A 15,648-nucleotide genomic window follows, 5' to 3' on the forward strand; every position below is an offset into this window, starting at 1 on the left:
GATTGCCTCGTGGATGTAAAACAAATGTCACTTAGTCTGCCAAGGTGAAAGGGGACCTTCTAATAGTTTATACGTGCCAGGTACTGTAGTTGCTAGGTGTAGTTTACAAAAATTATATTTATGGGACTATATGCTTGCTTTAATATACGTTGATCGATCGGTGCATTCCACGCTGAAGGCACTGGAAGAGGATGAAATTTTCCTAACCCTGCCACTAATCTCAATACGTTTCGATTATAACACTAGATAGATGAGGCTTGGATTCTGAAAACCTGAATCTCTCGGTGCCAAATTAGTGGGCCTAACTCGAGTCTAACTAAAAACTTTAAAAGATTTTTGGGGGGGAGCCACCGTTCTTGGAGGCAACTGTTGAGACACCAGCTCACGGAAGGGCTCCCCTCAGGAGCTGGCCCTCGCTGACAGTACAAGCCGGAGAAATTTTCCCGGAAGAGGCCCGCCTCGGCCGGGGTCTGCGCTTGCGCGGGCGGCTCCGCACCTCCCCGCTCCCGCCGCGCTCCGAGCTCTTCTGGGCGGCTGCGCACGCGTGGCTGGTGAGTGGACCGAGGGCGTGCACGTGGGGTGGCCTAGCGCCTCGGAAGGGTTTTGGGCTGGGTTTGGTTTTTATCGTTTGTTCCGCACCTTTTATCTGGTGCAGTAGTGGTGGAGAGGCCTAGTGGGTGAGCTAGAGCCTATCCAAGAATGGGGACCTGGTTGTTAGGTCGGTAGGTCCTGGTGCCTGCAGGGGCTGCGTCCTGGACAGCGCGCGTCTACAACCCAGCTTTGGACGGCACGGTTAACTAAACTGTAGGCTGGGGGTAATTGTAAACTCCCGGGTTATGACCAGCCGTGGAGTCCCCCTTCTGAGCACAGGCAGAACTGGGCCGCGTTCCTTTTCTTGTTTGATCCCAGACGTTCGATGCATGCAATTTGAGAAACGCACAGCCTAACTACTTCAGGGCGATCGTCCTTTTCATCATCTGGTGGTTGAGGACTTCAGAGACAAGTGCCCTGCTAGGGGCTGAAACTTGACCATAGTAGGACCCTACCGTGAAATGAACACAGAACAGGGAAGACTTCCCCGGAGTGAGCCACGTGTAATATATGAAGGCTGTAGGGGAAGTGGCTACATGGGCTATCCATACCAGACCATTGTAACTTTATGGTCTGCATTTTGCTTATGTCAGTTTTACTTAAGCCTTTTTTTTTTTTTTAAGTTAAAAAGGATAAATGGAACTTTTTTTTATTTTGAATCTATATTATTTTAAAATTTATCTATCTATTTATTTATTTTTGTGGTGCTGGGGTTCCAACCCAGGGTCTTGAACATGCCGGGCAAATGCTCTACCACTGAGCTGCATCCCGCAGGCCAATAGAATTTATAAGAAAACAAAAATATCATCCATACAACAAGTTCATAATGTCTGACATTCAATTTAAAAAATCACCAGGCCTGCAAAAGAATACAGCCCAAAGCAAGAGAATACAACACAAAATGATTAGAAAATCAGTCAACTGAAGCTGACTTAGAACAGATAGAATGTCAGAATTAGAAGTGTCTCCGTGGGAGAGCACTTGCCTAGCATGTGTAAAGCACTGGGTTTGATTCTCAGCACCACACATAAATGAAACAAAGGTTCATCTACAACTAAAATATATATATATATATATATATATATATATATATACACACACACATACATACACACACATATGTATACATATATATATTCTATAACTAAAAAAATATATATGTGTGTGTGTGTGTGTATATATATATATATATATATATATATATATAAAGTAAACAGAAGGAAGACCTATAGAGTAGAGGAGGGAAATCAGGGGAATGGAAGAAGGGAGGGAAGGGAATAGTACTGGGGATTGAAATGGAAAAAACTTTGTCATGTGCATTTATGAATATGTTAAAACGAATCCCACTATCATGTATAACAGTCATGCACTAAAAAATAAATATACCGTAAAAAGACAAAGCTTAGAATAAATTGTTTTAAAATCCTAGCTATATGCTGTCTATAAGAAACTTACTTCAAAAACAATGAAAGTAAAAGGAATGAAAAATATATACCATACACTTTTTTAAAGTCATGAGTACTTTATTCTAGACCTAAGAGAAAAGAACTCATCAGCAATAATGAGAGATGTTACATAATGATAAAAGGACTAATTCATCAAGAACATAGCAATTCCAGGGCTAGGGATATAACTCAGTTGGTAGAGTGCTTGCCTTACATGCACAAGGGCCCTGGGTTCTAATCCCAAACACCACACACACACACACACACAAAGAACATAGCAATTCCAAATGTCTACTAGTCACCAAACAAAAGTGGTTTAAATGAGCCGGGAGCCATGGTGCATGCCTGTAATCCCAGCGGCTCAGGAGGCTGAGGCAAGAGGATTGCAAGTTCAAAGCCAGCCTCAGCAATGGCGAGGCACTAAGCAACTCAGTGAGACCCTGTCTCTAAATAAAATACAAAATAGGGCTGGGGATGTGGCTCAGTAGTTGAATGAGTTCAATCCCCAGTGCCCCTCAAAAGTGGTTTTCATGACATGAAAGATGAAGAAAAAATTGGTAGAACTGAAAGATGAAATAGATCGATCCATAATTATAGGTGGGGACTTCAGTTCCCTCTCTCAGCAATTGATAGAACTATTATTCAAGAAATCAGCAAGGATATAGAACTTAATAGCAGCATCAACCTAAAGGACCTATTCATGTTTATAGAACCCTCTGCCCAGTGACATAAAAATATAACATCTTTTCAGTCACCAAGATAGATGGTATCTTGGGTCATAACAAAGACTTCAACACTTTTTAAAAAATTGAAACAATATACGTTAGAAAAATATCTGCAAACACTTGCAAACTAAACCTACTTCTAACAACTTATGGGTCAATGAGAAATTTAAAATACACTGGACTGAGGCTGGGGTTGTGGCTCAGTGGTGAAGTGCTTGCCTAGCATGCGTGAGGCACTGGGTTCGATCCCCAGCACCACATAAAAATAAACAAATAAAATAAAGGTACTGTGCCCATCTACAACTAAAAAAATATTTCTAAAAATAAATAAATAAATAAATAATACATTGGACTGGAGCTGGGGTTGTGGCTCAGTGGTATAGTGCTCACCAAGCATGTGCAAGGCCCTGGGTTCAGTCCTCAGCATCACATAAAAATAAAATAAAGGTATTGTGTTCAACTACAACTAATAAATAAATAATACATTGGACTGAGTGAAAATGGGGGATAAAAGTATACAGTTAGTGGAATGTCATTAAGAAAAATTTGAAGCACTGAACATATTAGAAAAAATGTTCTCAAATCAGTATTTTAAGTTCCCACTTCAAAAATGTAAAATAAAGAGCAAAATAAACACAAAGAAAAAGGAGGAGATAAAGATCAAAAATCAGTGAAATTGAAAATTAAAAAATAGAGAAAAATCAATGTTAAAAAATTTGAAAAGATCAATAAAATTGACAAAGCAACAGTAAGACTGAAAAAGAAAAATAGAAGAGAAATTCCTGACATTAGGAATAAAATTGGAGAGTGCTAAGATCCTAAAGACATTGAAAAACAATAAGTGAACATTACAAACATCTCTGTACACATAAATATAACAACTTGGATGAAATTGACCAATTCTTCAAAAACTACAAACTACCAAAACTCACCAATATGAAATAGGTAATGTGAATAGTTCTATAAGTTTTAAAGGAATTGAATATGAAATTAAGAACCTCTCAAAAAAATAGAATTTTTCAGGCCTTAGATAGTATATTTTTCCATTATAGCTGCTGTAACAAAATAAAGTAGCATGACTTTAAAAACAGCAATTTTTTATTTCTTGTAGTTCTGTTGATTGCAGTGTCCTAAGATCAAGGTGTCATTAGGGTATCCTGGTGAGAGCTTTCTTCCTATCTTGTAGATGATTGCCTTTTCACTGTGTCCTTATCAGAGAGGAAGTCAGTTCTGGTGTCTCTTCTCATAAGGGTACATGTTAGACAGTGTTCCATTACTGTAACAAAATATGTAAGATAATTAACTTAAGATGATTTTTAATTGATTTCATGGTTTGGGAGGTTTTGGTCCATGGTTGCTTATCCCTGTTGCTTTTGGGTCTGGTGAGGCAGAACATCATGGTGGGGAATATGTGGTAGAGCAAGCTTCTCACCTCATGACAGTTGGGAAATGAAAGAGAAAGGAAGAGAGAAGGGTTGGTTTCCAGTATTTCCTTCGATGACATGTCCCCAATGACCTAACTTCCTCCCGTAAGCGCCACCTCTTAGATTCTGCTACTGGTTGGGAACAAATCCTTTAACACGTGAGCTTTTGGGGGACATTCCAGATCCATAGTATAACAGGGCTCTAATAAATTAGGGCCCCACCTGTATGACCTCATTTAACATATCAACTCCTCATAGAATATATCTCTAGATACAATTTCATTGAACTTCAGTGTATGAATTTGGGGAATGGGGACACAATTGGAAACAAAGCAGATGATTCTGTTGCAAAATTTTACCAAATATTTGAAAAATAGCACCAATTCTACACAGCCTCTTCCAGAAAATAGGAGTGATTTCCATGTCATTAGATGAGACCAGTATTATTACCATGATACCAAAACAAAAAACGAGAAAACTATAGACCAAAATCTCTCATTTACATAAGTACAGAACTCCTCAACAAAATATTACTAAAGAGAATCTAGCCATATATAAAAAGAATTATATGCCATAGTCTTGTGAGACTTATTTCAAGAATATAAAACTGGTTCACTGTTAGAAAATCAATGAATTTAAAAAAAGAAAAATGGGGTTGGGGCTGTGGCTCAGTGGTAGAGCACTTGCCTCGCAAGGGTGAGGCACTGGGTTCGATCCTCAGCACCACATAAAAATAAATAAATAAAGATATTGTGTCCATCTACAACTAAAAAAATTTTTAAGAAAGAAAGAAAATCAATGAATTTAACATATCATAAGGTAAAGAAAAATCACATGATTATAAATTAATATGGAAAAGAAATTTGAAAATTCAACTGAACTCATAATAGACTCTTAGCAAACTACTTAATAAGGGGACTTCCTCAATTTGACATAAAGAGCATCTACGAAAGCAGCCAATACCATAGTTATTGGTGAAAGATTCAATGTTTTTCCACTTAAAATCTTCGACAAGATTAGGGTTAGGAATGCAGTTCAGTGGTGGAATATTTGCCTAGCATGCACAAGGTCCTGGGTTTCATCCCTAGTACCACACACACAAAAAATTTAGACTAATCTGGGATATCTGCTCTTAACACTCTTAAAACATAGGGGGTCCTAGCCAGTGCAATAAGGCAAGAAAAGGGAATAAATGGCATCATGATAGGAAAGGAAGAAATAAAACTGTTCTGTTGACAAACGTGGTTTTCTAAGTTTAAAATTCCAAGGAATCTGAAGAAACTCACAGAACTAATATAAGTGAATTTGTTATGGTTACAAAACATAAACAGCAGTAACATCAGTAAGTAATTTTATAAATAATACTTAACACTGAAACAGAAATTTAATTAAAGTGCAATTCATTTGCAGTTGCTCCTCCAAAATGAAATAATTGTAAATCTAACAAAACACATGGGGCCTGTGTACTCAAAATTATTAGTTGATGAAATAAATCAAGGAAGAACTAAATAAATACAGATATGTACCACAGAGAAAAGATGTCAGTTATCCCTAAGTCAGTACATATGTTTAGCATATTTCCTTCCAAATTTCTAGCAAGATTGTATGTGTGTCTCTGTCTATCTATAGGTAAGCGCATGCTAAACTTCATATGGAAAGACAAAGGAAGTAAATGAAGCAGTTTTGAATAAGAAAAATAACATTAAAATATTTTGAGTAAGAAAATTAAAATTCCTTAATCATGCTATTTGAATTTAAGACTTATCATTTGGCTATAATAATTAAAACTTTTTTAAGAGAAGTAGACACATTTATGAGTAGAACAGAATAAAGAACCCAGAAATATACCCTACTGATTTTGTACAAAAGTCAAAGTGTAATTTCAGAAATAATTTTTTCAACAAATGATACTAAAGCAACTGGACATTACAAAAGAAGGGAGAAAAGAATCCAACCTAAAGCATACACTTATATGAAAAATTAAATGAATCATAGATTTAAATGTAAAATATAAAATTCAAAATCTTCTAGAAGAAATTTTATATAAAAATTTTGGGTCACGGGAGAACCTAGTACTTGGTAAGTCTTTTTCAGATGGCACCAAAAACAAGATCCATAAAAGAAAACATTGATATATTGTACTTCACCAAAAGTTAAACTTTGTATCTGTAGAAGACAATTTGACAATTTAAAAAGATAAGCTGCAGATTGAGGAGGGGAGAGGGAATATTTGAAAGCTACCCTTTTGACAAAGGACTCAGAGCTAGAATGTATATAAAACTGCATAAACTGGGGCTAGGGCTAGGGCTATAGCTCAGTGGTAGAGTGCCCGCCTTGCATGTGTGAGGCACTGGGTTCGATCCTCAGCACCACATAAAAATAAATAAAAATATTGTGTCCAAGTACAACTAAAAATATATTTAAAAAAAAACTGCAAAAAGATATCTTAAAATTCAACAAAATAAGGGCTCAAACAATCCAGTTAGTTTATGACAAAAGATGTGAACAGATATTTCACCAAGAGTAAAATGGATGAAAAATGTACATACGAAATGTTCAAAGTTGTTAAGTATTCAGGAAATGCAAATTAAAGCTACCATAAGGTAGTAAGTACTACAGACCTATTAAAACTGCTCAAATAAATACCAAAACCTGGTGAAGATATAAAGAAACTGGATCTCTCAGTGTGATTAGCATGTGCAAGGCCCAGCACTTGTTCAGGGGCTGGGAAGAATTGATCTCTCATACATTGCTGGAGGTGGGTAAAATGACACAAACGCTCAAGAAAAAATTTTACATTTTTTAAAAAGAATAAACATGGAATCATTCACAAAAGACTACGTATTGTGTCATTTTATTTGTATATAGAATATTGTTATGTGCAGAATAACCAAATGTATAGGGACATACAGTAAACAGATATGGTTTTCTAAGTTTAAAATTCCAAGGAATCTAAGAAGAAACTCATAGAATTAATAAAATAAGTGAATTCATTATGGTTATAAAACATAAAAATCAGTAATATTTTTATATATGTTAAATGTTATACATTTAACACTGAAACAGAAATTTAAAGTACAATTCATTTGGTTGCCTAGGGCTGATACAGGTGGGGAAACAGGAATCCACTGCTGAGGGATATGAGGGTTTCTTTGAGGAATGGTAAAAATGTTCTAAAATTTGTAGAATGGTTGTTCAACTCAGAATACATTAAAAGTAATGAATTGCATGCTTTAAATGAATTGCATGCTCCAGGGGGCCCAACAAACTAGATTCTACCACTTATTCCAAGATACTAATCAAAGAGTTGAGCAGTGAAGGTAGGAAAGGAACTTTAATCAGTATAGCTACCAGGAAGACAAGGGACCAGTGTCCTCAGCAGTCTTCAGGGCTACTGACAGGAGCAGGGAATGAAAATTTATGTCCACACAAAAATCTGCTGTACACAACTGTTGACAGCAAGCTCCAAAATTGTCAACAACCTTAGTGTGTTTTAGTAGGTGAACGGTTAATGAAGTGTGGCCATACTATGGATTATCACTCAGCCATAAAAAGGAATGGACTGTAGATAAACAAAATAAGTTGGATGCATTTTAAACTGTGCTGAATGAAAAAAAAAAAAAAAAAAAAGCCAGTCTCAGGTTACATAATGTGTGATTTCAATTACATAAAATTCTTAAACTGACAAAATTACTGAAATAAAGAACAGATTGGTGCTCTCTTTCTCTGTCTCCTTCCCCCTCCCTCTTTCTTTCCCCCTCCCTCTCTGCCATGTGAGGACACAGCAAGAAGACTCTATCACAAGCCAGGAAGAAAGCCTTTTCCAGAACTCCACCATTCTAGTACCCTGATTTTGGACTTCCTGGTTTCTAAAATTGGAGGTGAGCTTCTCACAAACAGGGGTCATGCTTCCTTCTCCTCTGGATTCTTGGCTTTGAGCAAAGGGTCTGGCACCCACTAGACAACTGGAAGGTTTGCTGAGTGACTGCATGATTACATGCTGCTGGCATAATTAAAAGCCAGCACACTGAGACTAGCAGGTTGGGTTAAGTAACCTAAAACATCTTCTGACAAGAAGAACTGCCCAGAGAAGACGCATTCTGCCTTGGATGGTGATGAGCTTCCCGACCCTAGAGGTGCCCAAGAGGAAGAGGATTGGATATTGTCTATGGTGGAAAATGGATAAGGAGATGCCTACCATGGGGAACAGCTCAGGCCACCAGCCCCTAAGGACAGTTCTTGCTCTGGGGCCTTCCCAGCCAGAAGACAAGGCAAGCGCAGTGATTATCCAGATGCTGATGGCTTCACTGTCATAATTCCAGAGTTTGATACTTAGCTTAATCTGAAAATGTTTGCCAACCTATTATGAATAACTATTTGTAGCTTAAAATGCTGGCCCTCCGCAGCTCAAGAGTGAGAAGTTGTGCTCCACTCAGACAACAATGTATGCACTACAGTAAGAACAAATTGACACAATAGGCTCACAAGGTTAATTGTGGGAATCTCAGTCACAATTGCCTCCCTGGAGCCACTTTAATAAGTTGGCTATCTAAACGCAGGAGGGTCCAGGAAGAGTTCACAGGGCAGAGGGCTCGGTGTACCTGAATGAGGGGAGTTTTCTAGTTCCCATCCCAGTTCCCTGTTATAGTCGGAAGGTTTAAATCCTCCCAAGTTCATATAATAGAATCCTAACCCTCTATGTGATCATGTTTGGAGGTGGAGCCTTCACGAATGGGAATCCATACTGTTTGTCTTTCTCCTTCATGAGGATACAATGAGAAGTTGACAGTCTGTAATCTGCTGACGGCCCTCACCAGAACCAATCATGCTGGCCCCTCTGACCTTGGACCTCCAGCCTACAGATTTCGAGAAATAAATTTTTGTTGTTCATAAGCTACCCAGTTTATAGTAGTTTGTCAGAGCAGCCTGAAAGGAATGATATTCCCCTTATTCCTCTCTTACAGACCCTGTTCATTATTGTGGGGTCTGTGTTAGTCAGGGTTGTCTAGAGGAACTGAAGCAATAGAATACATACATATAAGGAGAGACTTATCCAAATCGTATTGTTATATGGTGTGCATGTATAAATATGTAACAATAAATCCCATCATTATGTACAACTATTATACAACAATAAAAATATGGGAGAAAAAGAGGGGATTTATTAGATTGCTACAAATATCCATCTACAGGCCAGATGGAGAGCTGCTCACTCCAAGATGCAGGAACTTCAGAACAAGAGGGATCAATGATGCTACCCCAATCTGAAGCTGAAGGCCTGGAAGCTCCCTGGAGAGTTACTGTGTGGATCCATATGGAAAGGTTGAAGAAGATGGGAATCTGATGTCCATGGGCAATGGCAGTGCAAATGGATGCACCCACTCAGGAACAGTCTAGTCTGCATACATGCTGATGGGCTTCCTCCTCCTTCTACTTTGGTCTCTAAATTCAGGGAGGTTGCTAGTCCCCATCTCAGTATGTGGTCTCATACGCCAGTGGTCTCTGGAAACATCCTCACAAACATACCCTGAAGTGCACTTTACTCGTTTCCTAAGTGTCTCTCAATCCAACCACGTTGACAATGAAGATTCACCATCACAAGTCCCCCCCTTGTTGACTTGATGTCCAATCACATCTCCTTAAACCATAATCTTCAAATAAAATAATGACAAGGTTTTAACTCTGCCTAACAATGTAACTATTCTGCCTACAACTAAAAATACTCTAATTCCAGCTCCAGAATAGGAGGCAAAGTTGTGGGGTTTTTTCCTTGGTTCTTTTTAGTTATACATGACAGCAGAGTGTATTTTGGCAATTATACATACATGGAGTACAACCGATTCTATTTAGGATCCCACTTTTGTGGTTGTACATGAAGTGGAGTTACCTGGTTGTGTATTCAAATACAAGGCCAGGAAAGTTATGACTGATTAATTCTACTGTCTTTCCTATTCCCCTCCCTGTCCCTTCCCTTGTTTCCACTTTGTCTGATCCAGTGGATTTCTATTCTTACTCTTCCCACCCTCCTTTGTTTTGGGTGAACAGTGCTTACTCTTCTGATATCCCATGACTACTATGATGCAGATTTAATAACACTTAAGTACTTAAATTAAGTCAATAAATGTTATATTCTATGATAAAGAAATAAAAAAACTAAGATATCTGCTTAATATACATCTATATATGCATAAACATACTCTTAATAAAATAGAAAACACTCAAAAAAAGAAGAGGTTGGTGCTTCAAAGGAGTTAGGAATGGAGGTTGAGGCAAGGGAAGGTAGATATGGCTCTGAAGGGTTCATCAACTAATCTCTGTAGTGCTGGTATATTCTGTATTGTCTCTATAATTGTGGTTTCACGAATCTACACATGTGTTAGCATTATATAGAGCTATACCCAGAGACAATTGAGTGCTGTGAAACTTGTGAATTCAATGAATCCTACGGGTTATATCAATATCAGTTTCTGGTTCTGACATTTCACTATAGTTATCTAAATTGTTAACATTGGGGAAGATTTGATGAAGTGTACATGAGACCTCTCTGTAGAATTTTTGCAACTTTCTGTGAATCTATTCTTATTATAAAATAGAAGGCTTATGAATGAAAATTGGGTAAGAAAGTAGGAATTTTTTTCAATGTTTTTCAAATTGTCAAGTTCATTTTCAAAAGATAATGCCAATCTAAATTGTTACCCAAATTAAAAAGTATACCATCATTACGTTCTCATCAGTATTGCCTTTATTTTTATTTAATTATTTACTTTATTAATTTCCAGTACTGTCATTAAGTATTAATATATTGTCATTATTTTTATTTACTTTTATTAATGCAGAAAAAATTAAAACCAGTATACATGTTCATCTTACCAGCTCTATTTATAGTAGCCAAATACTGGACATAGTCCCAATATTTTTCAATGGATGAACAGTTAAATTTTAGCACTCCTTAGTTCAGATGCTCCTCCTACCTCAGCCTCCCAGGTAGTTGGGACTGTGGGCATGTGCCATTCTGCCTGGCTGTCTGTGTTTTTGATATGATGAAATACCTGAGAAAAACTACTTAAAGGAGAAGAGATGTGTTTTGGCTCATGGTTTTAGATGTTTCAGTCCATATTGGCCCCATTGCTGTTCTCATGGTGAGCACAACTGCTCAACTCATGGCAGTTAGGAAGCAGAGAAAGAGAAAAGTGTCATAGGCCCCAGTAGTACAGCCCAAGGACCTGCTTTTTTCAACTAGGTTCTGGCTCATGTTTCCATCGTCTCCCAGTAGTCCATTCAGCTACAAATCCATCAATGGATTCATAGATGAATCATTCAATCACTTCAAAGCCCTACCTCTGAACATTGCTGCACTGAGGATCAAGCCCCCGACATGTGAGCCTTTGAGGGACAAACATAACAATGATTCAAGCCATAACAGTGACCTCACAGTGAGTACTGGTTATATATTTTGTAAATGTCTCTTAACTAGGGCTTTTCAGGAGGAAGAATATGGAGTGAGGTACCATTCTTATCATAACATATAGGGTATATATTATCAACGTGACATCCTACTGGTGTTGACCTTGATCACCTGGATGAGGGCAGTGTTTCCTCAGTATTTTGTCTGTGAAATTTGCCATTATTCTGATTAACTTTTTTTAATCTATTTTTACTTGAAACAATGTTTCCTGTATTAAGCTAGACAAAATATTGATAAATGGTTTAGATGCCATGATTTGTTTCACATATACATAAATAAAACTTTATTTATAATTATGTAACTAGGGACAATTTTTTCTTTCCAGTCTTATGCTTTCTCCCATTGTGTAGAAATACTTTGACAGAGTTAAATTAAGTTTAATGGCACTTTTATGGGTTTTTTTGTAGTTGCCCTTTTTCAGATTGAGGCAGTTTCCTTTTCTACCTAGTTTGCTCAGTTTTTAACATGGGTAGATGCTGAATTTTGTTAAATACTTTTGCACTATCTGTGTGAATGATGATAGGCTTTTCTCTCTCATTTATTTATTTACTCATTTATTTTTTGTGGTATTGGGGATTGAACCCAGGGGTACTCTACCACTAAGTTACATACTCAACCCTTTTAATTTTTATTTTGATATGAGGTCTCGCTAAGTTACCTAGGCTGGCATTCAACTCATGATCTTCCTGCCTCAGCTTTCTGTAGAGCTGGAGGTGTGCACCACCATACTTGGCTTAACCAGGGGTCAGCAAACTCTGTAAAGGCCCAGGTAGTAAATATTTTCAACTTAAACCATCCTTGTATTCCTGAGATAAACCGTGTATCATCAATTTTATATGTTGTTGAAGTCAATTTGTTACTATATAGTACAACAAATTTTTGCTTCTGTATTCATGTGGAATATTGATCTTGCTGAAGGATAAAATTACAATCAATTTAGTTTAAAGATCTTGAGCCAGGTGCTGTGTATATGCCTGTGGCTTAGGAGGCTGAGGCAGGAGGATTGCAAGTTTAAAGCCAGACTCAACCACTTAGACAGGCCCTCAGCAACTTAGTGAGACCCTGTCTTAAAATTAAAAAAAAAAAAAAAAAATCAAAAGGGCTGGAGATGTAGTTTAGTGATAAAGCACCCTGGGTTTAATCCCTAGTATCAAAAGACAAACAAACAACAACAATAACAACAACAACAAAAAAAACAAGATCTTAATTGACTATAGTTGTGACTTTAGAATCAGGTAACACTTTATTCCATAAAATAGAAGAAGCGTTCAAATGAGGCAAGCAGAGGAAGGTTTTATAGACAAATAAGGGTTAAAGAAAGCAGAAAAAAAAGATTAGTCATTTCAAATTACTTTCCTTATAAGGCAGATATAGGGAAAACAGAACAATAGAAAAATAACTGGTTAACATCAGTTTACTGATGTTATTTTATATGAATTTTTTAAGTTCATTCATGCCTATTAAAACTGACTTGTTTAGAAAACTTGGCTGTTATCTTTTGTTCTTCTGATTTCTCTAAGGTTAGATAAGAACTTCAGTTTTGATTTGGTTATAAAGAACTTTAATATTAGTGATTCCATTTTTATTTTGGTCTATTGGGGCCTAATATAGTTCAGTTCAAAACTCCTATAATATTTATTTAATCTGTAATTTTATTTTCTTATCATGGTTGGCAAGTTTTCACATTAGTTTTATGCTGGTTTCATAAAACAAGTTGGGAAGTATTCCTTTCTCCTTTGCTTTCTGGAAAAGTTTCCATAAAATTACCATCATTTCTCTTTAAATATTTGATAAAGTTCACCAGTGAGTCTTCTCAGAGTGGAATTTTCTATTTGGAGAGATCTTTTATTATAACAAAATTACTATCTTTGATAAATAGAAGGTTATATGCATCCTTAAGCAATATTGTTTAGTTTTACTCATTTTTGAAATTTACATTAATCATATTTTGTGTGTTTTTTATTTTGTTCCACCCTCTCCAAGAAAGGAAACTGCTTAATCATAGAGGGTTTGTTTGTATTTTTAGATTAACTTGTACTGCTAGATGCTTATTAGCCATCTTTTACATGGTAGGTCTTTGATGAAGAAAGAAAGAACTAACAAGCTCTTTGTATAACTGTGGTCTCCTTTATTCTTTGACTATATAGCCCTTGCTGTCCTGCCACTGAGACTTATTTTTTAAAGAGACATGTTTCTTTCTCTTCCTCTCTCCCTGCTCCTCCCTAATTTCTCCCCCTCCCTAATCTCAAGGAAAGCAGAATTACCTTTATTCCCCATTCTAGGCAGGGTTATCTGTCCTTGAGCACACACACACAGGAACAAGTAATTCAGACTTTGGGAATGGCACCAGATCTCCAGAAATGACAGTCTCCCGAATTAACAAATGAATTACAACTCCAGACAGAACACATGGAATATAGCCTTTGAATCACCTCTTTAAAAGCCCCCTGCTCCCCTTGAGGCCAGACTTATACCTCTGGGACCCAAGTCTCCTATGCTTCTCCTTTGCAATAAAACTTCTTTTTCCCTTTTCTCAAAACTGTATCCTCATTATTGGATTGGCATTGGGGACAAGGACAGAGCTTTGGGTAACATCTGTACTTAATGAAAACATGCTGTGTTGTCAGTATTGGTAGATAAAAGGTTTTGGTTGTTTTAAGGATCTTATGTGGAATAGCTAGTTCTTTGATTTTGATTAGGGGAACAAAAGCAACATCTAGTAGACATTTCTCACCTTGAATAACTGCTCAGCATCTTTTGAACACTTCTCCTAAATCTGGGAATTTCTCAATTCTGAGTCCTCCTTTCCTAGCTCCCTTGCAGTCCAGACCTAGGCACTTGCCCTGAACTCTGTCAATCAGACGTGCACACAGGCCTTTCAGTGGGAAGAGATCTGCTGTAGAAGCCCTTTGCTGATTTTCAACATATCACTTACTGTGAAGCTTAGACATAATATTTTAAAAAGTAAATTGGATGTTATCTTTTGCTCTTAGATAACTTGGTTTAGAAATGTGTTTGATTCCTGTGTTAGTAAGGAATGTGACTCCACTCAGAGAGAGGTCTGGCCTTTCTCTTGGGTCATGGGTAGCAACCTCTAAACACTTGGAATACCTTTGTTATTCAGGGTAGGACCCTGAGCTCAACCTTGAGGGAAGTAAATTTGGAGACTGACTTCAGCTAGGTGGGCAATCATTTCATAAATCATGTCTATACATTAGAGCAAATTATGCTAAGTGAAGCTAGCCAATCCCTAAAAAACAAATGCCAAATGTCTTCTTTGATATAAGGAGAGCAACTAAGAACAGAGCAGGGAGGAAGAGCATGAGGAAAAGATTAACATTAAACAGAGACGAGTGGTGGGGGGGAAAGGGAGAGAGAAGGGAAATTGCATGGAAATGGAAGGAGACCCTCATTGTTATACAAAATTACATATAAGAGGATGTGAGGGGAAAAAGGGAAAAAAAATCAAGGGAGAGAAATGAATTACAGTAGATGGGGTAGAGAGAGAAGATGGAAGGGGAGGGGAGGGGGGATAGTAGAGGATAGGAAAGATAGCAGAATACAACAGTCAGTAGTATGGCAATATGTAAAAATGTGGATGTGTAACCGATGTGATTCTGCAACTTGTATTTGGGGTAAAAATGTGAGTTCATAACCCACTTGAATCAAATGTATGAAAGATGATATGTCATGAGCTTTGTAATGTTTTGAACAACCAATAAAAAAATAAAAAAAATCATGCCTATAATAAAATCTCAATAAAAACTGAACATTGAAGTTTAGTTGAGCTTCCTGGGTTGGCAGTTTTCCATGCATATTCTCACACTTCAATGCCAGGAAGTTGATGGGAAACCCTTGAAATTGCAGTTTTTGTCAGGAGGCTCAACAGACTTGGCCAGCGCCTTAATCTCAGTTTGGCTGATTCTGGATAGTACCCCAACAAGTCATTGTACTTGGCTGTTATTTTCTACAAAAAAACACTTTCTTCCCCTCCCCCC

General features: G+C 37.3%; 1 protein-coding gene across 2 annotated transcripts in view; it reads left to right on the forward strand.

Annotated features, from left to right (window-relative positions):
* Window positions 1-398: 398 nt before the first annotated feature.
* Eef1akmt1 (EEF1A lysine methyltransferase 1) overlaps window positions 399-15,648 on the forward strand; it is a 43,752-nt gene continuing 28,502 nt past the window's right edge. Inside the window, exon 1 of one of the 2 annotated variants that reach the window (XM_015499342.2) lies at window positions 399-551. The gene's annotated coding sequence lies outside the window, so the exon portion shown is untranslated. Of the gene's footprint in view, window positions 552-11,442; window positions 11,619-15,648 lie in introns of those variants that run through there. The other variant, XM_048801423.1, reaches the window with a different exon arrangement.

Source organism: Marmota marmota, unplaced genomic scaffold (genome assembly GCF_001458135.2).
Source record: "Marmota marmota marmota unplaced genomic scaffold, marMar, whole genome shotgun sequence".
Taxonomy (NCBI): domain Eukaryota; kingdom Metazoa; phylum Chordata; class Mammalia; order Rodentia; family Sciuridae; genus Marmota; species Marmota marmota.